Source organism: Hesperophylax consimilis, chromosome 21 (assembly GCF_061612785.1).
Source record: "Hesperophylax consimilis isolate HC1 chromosome 21, BYU_Hcon_1.0, whole genome shotgun sequence".
NCBI lineage: Eukaryota > Metazoa > Arthropoda > Insecta > Trichoptera > Limnephilidae > Hesperophylax > Hesperophylax consimilis.
Genome location: NC_142856.1, coordinates 13,107,661 through 13,124,087, shown reverse-complemented (window position 1 = coordinate 13,124,087; position 16,427 = coordinate 13,107,661). Strand labels below are relative to the sequence as shown.

Here is a 16,427-nt window from a genome sequence, read left to right as displayed (position 1 = left end):
GAGATGTGTTTGGCATCAAACTCAGCTACTCTTCACAAAAAGGAGCAGATATATGGATTGAACATGACGTATTTATAATTCTGGAAGACTGAATTTGGCACAAAGTATTAGAAAAAATTCCAGCGGGATGACGTCCAGTTGGAAAAAATCAGAAAATTATCTCTAGATATTGAAAATAAACCTGCAATAAACGGAGTTCGCTGGAAAGCATATAACAGAAACGTCTTGTCAAAAAAATGTGTCCTATTTTCGAAGATGACAGGTGAAAGACAATATCGATATTCTAGTAGTTATTTGTGGCTGGATTTGTGGAGAAAAATAGTCAGGCTCTCTCATTACTTGCAGTGTGTCGAAGCGTCACACTTATACCTCTGTATTATTCATACGTAGGCAGAAGATTCTGTTCATCTTGTATGAGTAATCAATCAGTGTATCCTTCTTCCTTTTCATTATGAACATGGTATTCACTATTACGTTATGGCGTCATACGATTACACCAGTTCACCAAACGATGTTTACGCGACGCTGGTTTCTGATGTGTAGGGGAAGTTTTGACATTGAAGCATGACAAGCAAACATTTTCACTAATAACTCACTTTAAATTTAGACGATAATGCAGAGAAACTGAGAACTTAATTGATATTATTTAAGAGTGAATTTTTTTCAAGTAACTTACCATCTCACCATTCTTCTCAGAGTTAGGTAGAGAGGACAGACCGCCGCACAACAATGTCTTGGCGTACACTCCTTGTTTCATTCTCATTGAGGTCGATGCATGGTAGGTATTTAATATCTGATACATGGGTCTTTTCAAGACTCAGATTCTCTTCTTGTTTTCCTCAAAACAAACCTTCACGTAGTACCTAGGTCAGGAATGCATTTAGGGAAATAATTATATATCCCTGGGTCCCCCGTGTGGATTTGGTATAAATAACTAAAATATTCGATTGGATTTTAGCTTTAAATCTATACAATGTACTAGCTGATACGTACCTGGCGTTGCTCTGGGTCATGAATGTTTTGGAATAAAGTTTTGAGGTTTTGAATTCTAGAGTAACTGAAAACTAGGTGCATTTTAACCACTCAAGCGATTGGTGTTGTATATTTACAAATTTAGCATTCTGTTTAATTAATATTATTCTTCAAAATATTAATAAAGAAACATATGATACTGTTTACTGCGGCTTAAATCCATGAATCTACCTAGATTTCACCGTTCATCCCATATTTTTATGTTTCATAAATTTGGCACATTAGGGTAAGCAATCTCTCAAAAAATTTTTGCAAACTTAGCACAGTATAAATATGATTTAAGATTTTCACGGCCAAAAGTATTTTTGTCTTTTTTTTTGGGGTGTTATTTCAAATAACACATATGCCCTGATGATGGACACTGCAATGCTGTCCGAAACGTTGGCTAAAGAAGGAGTTAGCGCAACACGGCATAACACCCCAAAAACAAACAAGATAAAAAAATTAGCACAGTATGCCAAAAATCGCTCGAGTGGTATTTAATAATTATTTATAATTATTGTAAAGAATTTTAAAAATTTACTTTTTTGAAGAATTTATTTTACTTGATCGTGCCATGTCTTCTTTGGACGTCCCAGAGTTCTTTTACCATCCAACCCATTCACTAAACAATCCTGGAACTAGTAAGAACATACGTTGAAATTCTTAGCTAAATTGGTCTAGTTGTTTTTAAGTCTATCAGACATACATATATGAACATTGTCTTTTATTTATATAGATATAATTATTGATAAGCAACCTTTTGGTTTAAGACGGGCTAACCCATATTACCTATAATAAGGCTTGTACCACAACAAGTAGTCTTGCAAGCTACAAATACATGTAAATATATTTCATTCTACAATGGCTACGCGAGGTAGCGGTGAAACGCTATCTTTCTTATCGGATTGTCAAGGGATCTAGGTTGGTGGAATTTGCATTCTTTGTCGAGATATCTTTATGATCACTAAGCCAAATAAAAGATGCAGAGATTTTGTAAAGGAGAACGGAGTAAGGAGGATAATTTAAAACAAATACAACAATATATATATATATACATAAATACATATAATATTTTATAAATATTTTATAATTTACATAATATTTTATAATATACATAAATATATATAATATTTCGAATAAAATATCTTTGTTTTTAATACCACTTTATTGTATATACTTTTAATATATAAAAGCAGCCAATTTTGGATCACATCGAGCCTTCATCAGGCTTATATAAAAATATATATATTTAAGGGGTATGTAAGTGTAATTTGTGTTCTTTCTCAATTTAGTAATAAAAAATATATACAATGTACTTGCGGCACGTTCCAGAGCGGAAGATACTGTCAGTATCGCCCTGGTGTAAGACCACTATTCAGAATTGAAATGTTGATTTAAATGGCTTTAGCCGTGTTTGGTGACCAGATCTGAATAGCCAGGTGCTTTTCCCTTTCTCTTCCTTATCTCATTTCCCTTACCAATACCATCAGCCTCGATCCCAATTAGGGATGCCATAGTCTCATCGGCTCCTGTGCGGTTTCACATAAATAAAAATATAACGAACATTTTGTCATATTTCCATAACAAAATGACAATTTACATCGTCTACTCGTAGCTTTCCTGGATTTCAAATATATCCGCTTACGAAATACCAAGAATTTAAATTTTTTTCCTAAAAGCTTTGGGTTTTTATAAAAATGTTAGAAAAGATACATTATTTATGAATTCTACAACCTGATACAAAATTCGAACCATATTTTTTTCACAAGTATGTAAACATAAAAAAATATATTAAAAATAATAAGTCGAGTATTCAACCGTTATGTAAGAATTAACAGAATCTTAACGTTATCATAGAGAAAAGTGAAAATATACCAAATCGAACTATAAAACTGGCATGCCATTTTGGGATTGGTGAAAAGTTTTCAAACAGACACTGTAATGAAGTAGGACTTAATTAAAAAAAGAATTCGCAACATCTTACAAATAAATTGAAGAAAAATTCTGTTGGCGATATTCTGCACCCTTCAAATCTTAAGTCAGCACTCCTTCCTACAAAACCCTCGCAAAATATTAGCATTTTAAATTTCCTATTGTTAACAAAACATCAAAGCTTTTATCAAAGAAAAACCGTTCCATATTTTTTAATAAAACATTTTGAGAATTGATAAATTTTTGCACGCATTATTTTGCCTTTTTAAATTTTCCTCGTTCTTCCAAAAACAAAAATCTCTTAATTTTTAGAATAATTTTATATTTTGTATGCTAAATTAGTTAAAACAGCGATTGTATAGGCTTAATTTATGATAACATCAAACATAAATACAGATTTTATTTTTAATTCATCAAAACAGATCTGGCAATGTATAATATAATATTATTGAAACGAGAAATTTATTTTTAATGTGAATATAATAATACATTTTTTCATGCTACATTGGAATCGAATTCAATACCAATCTGTTCATGAACTCACCCGTGGGGAGAGCCACGTACTTCTCAAATGCAGTTGATAAAAATATTGATATATTTTCATATTCCATAATGCACTTAAAATGTGTTTGGCACTGCTAATAAATTGTGTAAGCGATACACATTATAACGACTTATACCCCAACTCTGTAATGTTATTAAATTATGTAAAAATTGAATTAAATAAATAAATACATCATATCTACCTCCCAACAACTGATAAGACAATTCGACACCAAGGTAAATAGTGGAAGTCAGCAAGCCCGATGAAGATATGGCACGATCAAGTGAATTAAAATTTGAGACAGGTCCTGTTAAAATTCAGAATAATGTGAAAATTGATTGTAACAAGAAGCGTACCCCAATACATAGTTGTGCGGTAAACCGTTATCTGGTGCTGGTTTGTTAGAAATGTTTCTTAACTCATTTGCGTAATACGAAGAAAAAAAAAATTGTAAAAATAATCTGAGTAATAAAAAAATATACTTACTTAATGCGGTTGGCCGGCTGGTAGGGTAAAACTCCTTTCCAGCAAATTTTCATCCGGTTCCACAGAAACACCTGCCGCAGAAAAACAGTTTCCACTCCAAACCCTTTGCACTAAGTAGAACTAACACTTTCCCATAATTCACAACATCATTGTACCGAGTAATAAACTACTCAACTTTGCAAACCACTTTACAATTTTATCACCAGATCCATCAATGACGTATTAAAGTCTTCGATAAAAAGGCTGTACCTGTTATTTATATTTTTATAACTCGTTTCGTGAGGAATTTTGATCCCAGACTAAAAATATTACCTCTCTTGTCCTCTATGTAAGCCGTACAATTTTTTCTGAGAGCCCTTTTTCAGCCGATTCGATAAAAAGCTCTGAAAGCTCTTCGGCCTGACGAGTCACTGAGTTTTCTAAGTGTCACACGTTATAGCCTTTTGGAGGTTCTATTCATTCCTTTTCAAAGGTTTTATCGATAATTTAAACCTTTTAATACCACCTTTTACAGTTAAGATAAAATTATTATTTAATTATAAATTTTAAGCGAATTAATGTAATTGAAAAACGGCACAATTTAAAAATTTATTCTATATATATGATATAATTTTTAAAATCTTATTTATAGTTAATTGAAAAGTTAAGCATAACACTTTTAATATAGTTGCTTTAGTAATTCCAGTAAGTAGTACACTAATAATTGACAAAAATTGTGTAATTTAACGTTTCTAAATTCACCTGAATCATTTCAGAAGTAGTTATTCCACGTATCACGTTAGTTAAAAACTTCACAAGCGCATTGCATTACTACACAAATTTAACACAAACAAAATACATCGTTTTCACAATCACAAATTAATGAAAAACTTTTTTTTTTTACATTAATACATATATTTTTGTTTTTTTACAATGCTTTCGTACAGTGATCGAGTGCTTTTTGAAAGCCCGCGAAGGCTTTCTGGTTCAAGCAGCGTAACACCCTGCTTGCTACGGCGCGTGAGGACTGACTGCGGCAAGTGTCGTGCGCGAGAAGCCTCGGAAGCGGTGCTTTCCGCGCCGTCTCGCATAGCCGTATCAGCCAAAGGAGAAAGCTCCGTCTCTCTACGCCGTAGAGCCTCGAGCCTCCCAACTTCGACTCGACAATACGCTGATTCCCTAAGTGTCATTAACAGATGAAAGCACAACGCACGTAACTTTGTTTAGTTGAAAACATTCGCAGTTTTAAGGCAGGAACCCAACTTTGTGATGAATTGTTAAGAATATTTGTGGAAAGGAGTAACATTGTTGCTTTCCATAATTGGATTAAAATATACAAACACTGTTTTTAGCAAAAAGTGTTAAGGAACCGTTAACTGGTTTAAGAACAAACCTTATTATTTATTTATTATATTGAAGATATTATTTAATAAGATATTTACAATTGTTGAGATGAGATAAGTTCATAAAGTATTAGAAAAAACAATACTTTATACATTTCGAAGTCAACATAGTTTTTTTAAGAACCTTTTTTGTCTGACCATTTTATGAACTAAATTTCAGATCTTCAGAGAGTGGTGTTAATCTACCCGTGCATTAATCACCCCAATTAAGCATGTTTTTGTCCTATTGTTTGTAATACTCCCCATGACATCATCGTTACAAAATTCCAAAGTTATTTATCGTATCGTCTAGCTAGTATGGGGCGAATCACAATGCGTTGTTGGGTCAATTATTCGGATGACTTAATACTCCATCATTGCAAAGAAACATCTTTCGATTTTAATGCTGGTAGTAATTTTTTTTCAAATATTGTCAAGTTATTCGTAACGAGAGATTGTTTATCTCTCTAATAAAAAAATAAAAATAATTTTTTGGTTGAAATTATACATTACATAGTAACAACTAGTTCATTAAACCAACTCTTCAACTTTGGATTAACGAGAACACGTACAAAAACGATTACGGCTTTTTATAAAGATAATGTTAATGCATCTGAATGACTAATATTTTATTAAAAAAATATCTAACACGTGTTTACGCTGGTGTCCTTGTAGTGTCCAAGTAGTTGATATTCGTTCATCCACTCCATGTGATAAAAAAATTACTGGAGAAAATTTTACAAAAATCAACCGATATTGCTTTTGACAGAGGATTGAACCTTGCTCCCCAAGAATTGACGAAAATGGGTGAACCGGGCTACCACCTGAGACAACTCCTGATTGTATGCTACCGAAATTTATTTAGTACAGTAACTGCTGTAATTTTTTTAAAGTCATCCAATCTCGGAGAAATGCACCACCAAAATTAAAAAAAAAATGATAAAACGGATTGTTATCGACAAAGAGTCTATTTATCAAGTTTTAATTTGATCGCATGTCAGGAAGTGTATTAATTTCCACTGACAATATTTCACTTCATTCATCTATTCATTCAATCGTAATCGAAATTAAAGAAAGATTATTTCGAAATTAAGCAAACAAAATCGAAATTCAAATAGATATATTCAAAAACGAGATTTGTTATTAACGTTAGCCTTATTCTTATGTTGACATAGTTTAAAAATATATATTATCGTCTAGTAATAATAATATTATAATAGAACAATCAATTTTACTGTAAAACAACTACCTTTTGGTGGGGATATAAATTTCATAGCATTCTGCAAAGTGAGGAATACTTTCATTGTTTTTCGAATTAAGGCTGTATTGTAAACCAAGATAAAAGGTTCAACCGGAACCGGAAATCAAAGCCAGGGCCAATTAAGACAGGCATCATTGTCTGAAATCAATAGGTCAAATAAGATTTTTGTCAGGAATTTATTTTTTTATTCGATTTTTACTGTTGTTGACCATATTTTGTCCTATCGTTCTGACAATATTTCAAATACTTTTTTACGCTTACATTTCTGAAACAGGGTAATCTTCATAACTAACTAACTAACTAACCATCACGCCGTTTCCCCGCAGGGGTAGGCAGAGAGGACGGACCGCCAAACAACTCTGTCTTGGCACACACTCCTTGCCTCATTCACATTCATACATCGTCTCATACATACTCTTCTATTGTTCTGACTCTTGACATGGCCCGACTCAAGTATCTGATTCACTTGGTCGTGCCATGTTTTCCTCGGGCGCCCCCGACTTCTGCTACCATTCACATTTGCATCGTATATTCTCCTTACACTCCTTTCTTCGCTCATTCGCTCTACATGCCCAAACCATCTAAGCGTCCCTTTCTTGATCTTACTCATTACGCTTACATCAGCCTTGCACTCTTTGCGGATATCCACATTCCTCACACGATCATACATGGTTTTACCACACATACGCCTCAGGGATCTCATTTCAACAGCATTCAATCTACTTTCATCCTTTCTTTGCCAGTTCCATGCCTCACTTCCATACATCAGGGTAGGTACCAGCACTCCATTGTGGACTGCTAACTTCGCTTCTTTGGACAATTTTTTGTTAGCGCCAACTGCGTTCAGTCCTCCATTAATGGAGTTACCTGCATTTACTCTTCTTTCAATATCTCTGTCAGCCTTCCCATCACTCGTAAACATGCTTCCTAAATACACAAATTCATCCACCTGCTCCAAGTATTCCTCATTCACAGCTATATTACACACTGTTTTCGTACTTTCTCTTTCAAACACCATTACTTTAGACTTACTTACATTCATCATTAACTCATTCTTCACGCATACTTCGTTCATCCTAGACACGAGAGACTGCAGATCATCCATACTATTAGCAATCAGCACCGCATCATCAGCATACAACAGGCAACATACTTTCAGATTACTCAAATTCGCGCCCAATCCCACATCTTTCAATTCTTGCATACAATTATCCATGTATAGATTGAATAACCACGGTGACATTACGCAGCCTTGTTTAACACCTTTTGTGATATCAAACCACTCCGTAAAACCACCGTTCACCCTAACACATGCAACGCTTCCCTCATATAGAGACGCAATTGCCTGAGTCAGATTCGCATTCACTCCATACTTGGACAACACCTTCCATAGCTTTTTCCTGTCGACTCGGTCGTATGCTTTTTGTAGATCTACAAAGGCACAGAAAAGTTTCTGGTTTTTTGCCAGAAACTTCTCGGTGAGCATACGCAATGAGAAGATCTGGTCCATGCACCCCCTTCCACTCATAAAAGCACCTTGCACATCCCATATTTTATCCTTTGTTTCCTTTCTTACCCTTTCAATCAAATTTCTACCATACAGCTTGCCAACTGAACTTAGCAGGCTAATAGCCCTATGATTCCCACATTCCATACGTGACCCTTTACCTTTGTATAATGGCATGATCACTGCTCTTCTCCAATCTAAAGGCGTGTAACCTTCCTTTAAACATTGGTTAAAAAGATTGCACAACCATGTGAGAATTATACGGCTACCTCCTTTAAAATATTCAGCAGCAATATTGTCGAAACCGACAGCCTTACCATTCTTCATATACTTAATTGATCTTTCTATCTCATCCATGCTAATTTCGGTAACATTCAGTCCATCATCGTTCATATCTGATTCGCCGCTAGAATCACTGTCACTCACTTCGCTTTCAAAGACTTCCTCGAAATACTTCATCCATCTCTCTTTTATTTTTTCCTCATTCGTCAACATTTTTCCATCTTTCGATTTTATTACTTTCATGCTTCCGGTTTCAGGGCCACACCGGGACCTTTTGACTTCCTTCCAAAACAACTTAATGTTTTCTTGGAAATGGTTTGTCATTTTCATTCCTTCTTCCTCTTCCAGGCGTTTCTTTCGTTCTTTCACTCCAACTCTTACTTTTTTCTTACATTCCTTATATACTTCTTTCGCTCGATCCTTCTCTTCGCTGGAAGCACTGCCAGCCGCAATCAGACATAACCATGCTTTCTTCTTCTCTGAGACCAGTGCTTTAATATCATCATCCCACCATGCATCACCTTTCTTTCTACCTTGCGTACTTATTCCACACACCTCTCTAGCAGATTCACAAAGACTCACTTTTATGTGGTTCCATGTTTCGTCTATGCTTAGACCATCCATTTTTTTCTCATTCAATCTCATCTCTGCACAATTCACATACTTACTCCTCTCATTATCGTTTTGTAGTTTTTCTATTTTGATTCTTGTTGGAGTTAGTACCGTTTTCACTTTAGAGCGCCAACCGCGAAAGAGGTTTACTCTCGACACCACCAGAAAGTGGTCAGTTTCAACCTCTGCCCCTCTGAAAACTCTCGTGTCCTCGGTAACGGCTCTCAACCTAGAGTCAATTACTACAAAATCGATAATTGACCTCTCATTTCCTCTTTCCCACGTATATTGGTGGATACCTTTATGATCGAAAAAAGTATTGGACACAAAAAGGTTCCACTCTAAACATACTTCAAGTATTCTGTTCCCGTTGTCATTCGTTCTTTTATCCCCAAACATACCTAAGGCCGATTCAAATCCGTCACGTCTAATTCCTACCCACCCATTCAAATCGCCTGCCATTATAATCCTTTCATTAATATTTTTCAGTCTCATCACATCATTCACACCAGTCCAAAAATCATCTTTCTCTTCGTCACTCTCAGAATTGACAGGGGCATAACAAACAACAAGAAACACCCTTGTCAAACCGATTTTGAACCTAATCCACATTATTCTCGGACTTACACATTCATACTGCAACATACATTCAATCATTCTGGGAGACAGTAGTGCTGCAACACCCTGACACGCCCTCTCTGTATCTGGTCTCCCAGACCAAATGACGAGCCTATCGTTATGCTGCATTGTACCGCTCCCTTTTTTCATACTCTCTGTTACACAAAGTATGTCTAAACATTTGCTAACCATCGTGTCACACAATTCATTCATCTTTCTTTCCATACCTCCTCTAATATTCCACGTACCAATTCGACATTGTTCGAGTTCCTTCCTCCTCTTTGCGCCACCGAAGGGTTGGCGATGTGATGGATAGCGAGCCTCATCGACACCTGTGTCGGCCATTCCCTTCTACAAACTGCTTATCTAGTCTAACATAATGATACTTAGGTATAAATCACTAACATACAAATTAGTATAATATTTAACTTAATCCTAACGCCATCAAAACTATTCCAGATGTCCAAATGAAAAAAACTTAATTCTAAAACAAAAAGTATTATAATCCCTATAACAATACACTAATCACTGCATAATTGTTTGTACTAGTTCATATTGGCAGAAGACAAAAGACGCGGCTTCATTTCGATTTCGTCCTTCCTAGGGCGTAGGGGCACGGGGCGGTGCAGCGGGGGTGTAGAAATTGCCAGATGATTGTTTTTTATGGGTCATCTTGTAGGGGCGATGGTCGTGAGCGAATCAGTGACCGACCCACGGACAGGTCGTATAGCCGACAGACGTCTATAACGGAGCCGGTAAAGGTAACGGCAAGCATGGTGGCGGCAGCGGGGGTGGAAATATCGGTATGTGACGGTCGATGAGGTCTCCACATCTGGTAGAAATTATCAAATGCCAAACTCGGGCTCACTGACACTGCATTTTTTTGCGGCACCGGGGGTTGACGTATCGGTACGGGGTGACGAGAGACACGGGTTGCTGCGACCGCCGATGAGATGTCCACATCTGGTAAAAATTCCGGACTCGGGCTCACTAACACTGAATTACACTATCCCTTGGGATAAACAATCTTGCTAATTATTCTTAAACTCGTAATTCTTCCACACCTGTCACCATTGTTATTGTTAACCATCATTATCCAAAGTTATTGTGTATAATAACCATCATTAACCAAAGTTATTGTGTATAATATACACAATAACTTTGTAAACACCATTTTTTTTACTGCTGACAAACTGCTTTGGTATTTTAGCGGGTATAAATAATAAAAATATATAATATATATATATCTAGTATAACGTAAAAATATATAAATATCTAGTACAGCGAAACCTGGTCGGCGTTTGGTATAAAAAAGAAAAAGTGGTATTTGCTAAATTATTGGTTTAATTTAAATTATAATCTAACATCACAAAGTGCCGGCTACATACGAAAAACAAATACTTTTTGTTTGAATAAAAAAAAACCCCATCACGGGAAATAATATACCTAAGACCTTTATTATTTAACGTACTTAATATGTGTAAGTAGATAATTACGTTAATTTAACCTTTTCTTCAGAATTTTTCTGTTAAATTTAAAAACATTGTTATCCAATCTTGATTGAAATTGTTGTTTTGATACGGATTTGTTTGTATAAAATAATTGTTTTACGGAATGTTTGATTACAGATAAACTAAACTTTTTAATTGCCAAGCTCGCTTTAGTACCTAATAATCGATCACCTCCAGAAGTGAAAAAAAATATTTTGACTGTTGGGCGAAGTACTATATAGTAATGCACAATCATGTATTTTGGCAGGAAAAATTGAAGATATACAAATATTTAAAAGGCTTTAATTAGATACTACAAATAGAACACATACCTTTGAAATAATAAAGAATTTTTGCAGGCTTAGAAAAAATAAAGTATTAGGCCTATAAAAACTGGTTTAAAGTATATAATCTCCTATTCGAGTATGGTTTGTTTTCATAACGTGGAAAATTAAGTTCGTTAGAAAATCATTCAACTTCGAAAAATAAAATAAAACATCTTCGCACGATATTGTTTCTTGCATTAATCAAAACAATTATGAGTGTTATTGTTAGCGGCTCGATTCCAAATGTTATATGACGAGGCGTATCGCCTTAAGGGTTGGTATTGTCTGATACAACGCACGCTCTTACGATGTTTTTTTTATAATATATAGAAGAAATAGTATTATTTGTCGAAAAAAATAATCAAGGTATATTGTCCAAGGCGTCTTTGGTCTATAAATCGTACAAAAGTAAGCGCTATTGTCTTTCACCTTCCTGTCGAAATTATTTCATATTATTTTCGCCATCGATTTGGGAGTATGGTTTCGTTTGGCACATCCGGCCGGCGCCCACCGTGATTCAGGGGAGAAGGGAAGGGGTGGATAGGGTGAAAGGATGGATTTTGCGAGGCGTGCGTGACAAGTCACCCCACGAAAAGATCCGCACTGCCCGGACTGGGAAGGCTGGAAACAAACAAAGGGATGCTAAGTTGCAAGGCTTAACGTACTTAAGATGAATCTAAATATCTTTATTGAAAGAGTAAAATTTTATTCTTAAAATAAGTTTACGCAGTTATTTTTGCACATTCAGGAATTTATTGTAAAAACTTCAACATAAATTTAAAATTACAAATTAAATTCTGTACATAAAAACAAGTTTACTACGTTATCCGTGGTCAAGGTTTTGCTTTCGATGAATGTCGCTGGTTCAAATCTCTGCAAGCAAATTTTATTTGATTAATTAACGTTATTTCACAATATATTCATTTAAATGAATATTGTTTATTTGTGGCACGTTCAAGAGTGGAAGATATCAAAATCACCCTGGTGTAAGATCACCATTCTGATTGAAATGTTGCTTGAATAGCCAGCTACTTTCTAACCTTCCTCTTCCCATCACATTCAATTTCTCACTCCCACTCCCCCTCCATCCTTACAATATACCCCAATTGGGGATACAATTGTTTCACTAGCTCCCGACAGTCGGAAGCAGTTGGTGCTCTTGTTAAAAGGGAATCAAGAGTAAAAGATCGTCCAAGTATCGACCTAGTATGACATCTGAAGAGCCAGGTACCTCCCCAACTTTCTCTTCGCCATCTAAACTTCCTTCAGCCTCACAACATACCCCCAGCGGGGATGCCATAGTTCCACTGGCGCCAGAGGTTGAGACTCTCGGGCTGTATTTATTTTAAAAAAGGTCTGTCAAGGAGTTTGTCAAAATCCGCCAACTTAAAGTGTTAACTTAACTTAATATTTTCTGAAATAAAAAAATTGTTTTCAGAAAATTTTAGTGTGTTTTGACTGAAATTTTTTCCAGTAGAAACAACAATGATAAAATTTAATAATCCTCGCTTCAGAAGAGAGCGTAAAATTTTCCATTTTTCCAACCCTGACAGAAGGAATAGACTTGTTTGTTTTCTGATCTGAAAATTTCCATAAAAAATACATAGTGTTCGATGACAATATATAATATCAGTTGTCAGAATTTTCATACAAAGGAAAATCCGAAAGCATACACATTCACACGATAAAGCAATGTTTCAAAATCCTTTAACCACTCTAAAACTATAAAATCTTTATTTTTTATACAATATATTAAAATTTAACTATGTTTCAAATACTGCGCTTTGTACACCTCCTTTCACAACCAAACCGTAAAAATATATGGAATTAATAAGTAATTATTCATGGTATTCACATAAATGGAACGGATGTACAAGGACAGGAGTGTTAGGAGAATAATATGCGATGCGATAACGAATGGTAGAACAAACGTGGCACGACCAAGCGAATAAGACCATTTTCTAATTTTTCGTCAAAGTTTTTTTAATTTTTTTATATTTATTTATAAAAAATAATGTTACACAATTTATAGAAAAAAGAAATGCTTGGAATGGCTGTAGCCGTGTTTTGTGACCAGATTTATATAGTCAGAAACTCCCCAACCTTCCTCTCCCCCATCTCTTTCCAATTCCCAGAAACTTCAACCTCACAACATACCCCAATCGGGAATGCCATAGTCCCACTGGCTCCATACGGTTGGGAGCAGTTTGGACTCTTGTGAGGTATTCACATCAAAAAAATACTTCCTACTTCGCTTACTAATTATTTGAACCTTATTAAAATAAAATTTTAACGGTTTTCTTTATTAACAAATTTCCACAAATTTTCTCGATATGTGTATGAAACGTGGTCCTTTAATTTTTCCAATACATTTTGCCGATGTTGCTAAAGTTTAACCCCTTGCGGAGCGTTGTTACAGTGTAGCCACGCGAGACGTATTTACGCCCTTAACATTTACGTTGGACATTAACTCCGCCGAGTACCTAATTAATGCCATCATGCACGCTCGTTGCTCACAACGACTCTACCGCTTGGCCGATCTCGACTTCGTTTTATGCTTCAACGTCGTTATGTAATTGCAAGCTGTCCCTGTTAAAGTGTTCCACGTTAGATTTTGAAATATTTCAAATTCTCATGCACAGAAATACACATCAAATTTACATTCATAATTAAAATGTTAAAATTAGGTAAACCATGTTCTGTGACCCTGAAACGAATAGCAAACTATCAACCACTCCGTGTACTTTCGGTTGCTAAATCTTCCAGCCTTATAATAATATTTATAAAAGTTTTTTTATTCATATTTTTTCTTGATTCCGAAATGTGGAGAAGTTAGTGCAATACCAAACATCCAATAGAGTGTTAACAATATAATGCGTTAGCAAGTAATAACATAAATTTAATAGAATTTAAAAAGAAAATAAAGTTTTTCAAAAGGGAAAAGATTCGTATCACAAGAAAAATAATAAATCAATAATAGAAATGCACTTTAAGTGAGAAACCGTCGATTTAAAAAAAAAAAGTTTTTTTTTATACATACACTAAACAAGTACATACATAATAATATAAAATATAAGATACTAACAAAAAAAGTCTCACAAAGCCGTGCGTGGGTATTATAGTATATTATATTTATTTAAAATGATGGTGGTTGAATAAAAAAAATCCAGTACCTATAGATGGTTTAATGTGACATTATTATTTTAAAGGAGTTACTGCAAATTATTATTACAATATGTGTGTATACTTATCATCAATATCCATCACATATTCATTTATTTTTATCATTCATCATCATCATAATTCATCATCATCATTAATCACCATCATTTATCGTTCAACATCATCATTCAACATCAGTGTTCATGATTATCATCATTTACGATCATCATTATTCATTGTCACCATTCACCATCATTCATAGTCACTATTCATCACCATCATCAATCATTTAAATTGTTCATGATCATCTTCATTGATCATCATAATTCTTCATCATCATTAATAAACCATATTCATCGTCATCATTCATCTTCATTGTTCATGATCATCATCACTTTTCATAATCATCATCATTCATAACCATCATTCATAACCATAATTTATCATCACCCATCGTCATCATCATTCATCATCATAAATCTCATCGTCATCATTCTTAATCCATATTTTGCGAACGACGAGATTTAAACATGCGACCTATGTATTCGCTGTCCAGGATCTTAACCGCCAAGCCATGAAGGTCGTCAAGGATTTATTCTATCTTTACTTTTTCTTTTGAGAATCTAAAAAAAACGATTTGTTAAATGGAATGCCATTCAAATGCGAAATATACACCTATATTCGCTCTGTAGATTATATCAGGAGGGAGTGCTCAAACAAAATGATTGAAGGGCTCAAGAACTGTAAAAAACAAATCGAAAAATATTTCCTTTGAAGATGTGTGAATGCGGAAACGGTAAGGCTTCGTTTTTGTCCCGGAAACAAATATTATAAGGCTTGGTAAAGGTTTTCTTTTTTCCTTGTTGGAGATAAGAATAAAAGAAATCGCTTTTCTTTTCTATCCCATTTCATTTCTTACTTCACTTCTTTCTGGTTCATGACCTACCTTAATAAAATAACGGCGAACAATCTAATACACGACTAAGTAAACGATATCAATGATTTGAAAAGCGACCCGATTGCTGCAATGAAATGTCATGAATGTATTTATTTTTCGACAAGAGAGTTTGCACACTGAGACCCAATTTCATTTGTGTTGTAATAACTGCAAATATATGTGTTTTAAACCGATAAAGCAGGTAAGTTTATGCCTTGGACATTCAAAAATTCTCCTTAGAAAGGGTGAAAGACTGAAAGAAATTCGATAAATTATCCGAGAATTTCACAATATTTTTAAAACTTTTTTGTGCGTAATCGAATGAACAAAATAAATTTCCCCCATGGAGCAAGTTTCACCTTGAAAAGGTAATTTTAGTGCAAAAAAAGGACGCTTAGATGGAACGTGGATGGATGAATAGTGAGTCTTAGGAAAAACCTAAAAATAACATTTAACAAATTTTCATCTATTTTCCATTAGTGACAATTTATCCTCAAAATATATACATAATGTTATATACCGTTACATATTACATTATTTTAGAAATGTTATAACTACTAGTAGCACTCTACTAACATTTATATTATATTTAACAAACTTACAATTGTTATTTATTTATTGCTGCAATGTACATAATACATGTGCCTTTAATATTATTCATTACCTATTGATAAATAACTGCAATAATATACTTAACTTTTAACTACTAACGCTTCTATGGAAGAGTAATATTAAAATCTCATTATTTGTAGAAACCCGATGTAAATACGTTTTTTTTAATGTGTACTTTTCTTGTTTCTTTAGTATTTTTTTTAAATGACGCGAATGTGAATAGCAGAAGAAACCTGAGAAAGGCATAGCACGATCAATTGAATCAAATACTTAAGTTAGATAA

General features: G+C 34.4%; 1 protein-coding gene across 1 annotated transcript in view; it reads right to left on the bottom strand.

Moving 5' to 3' along the window:
- The window catches only part of LOC149413624 (uncharacterized), a 110,079-nt gene extending 105,119 nt beyond the window's left edge, over positions 1–4,960 (bottom strand). The window contains exon 1 of the mRNA XM_089644551.1: positions 3,977–4,960. The gene's annotated coding sequence lies outside the window, so the exon portion shown is untranslated. The remainder of the gene's footprint in view (positions 1–3,976) is intronic.
- Positions 4,961–16,427: the final 11,467 nt, after the last annotated feature.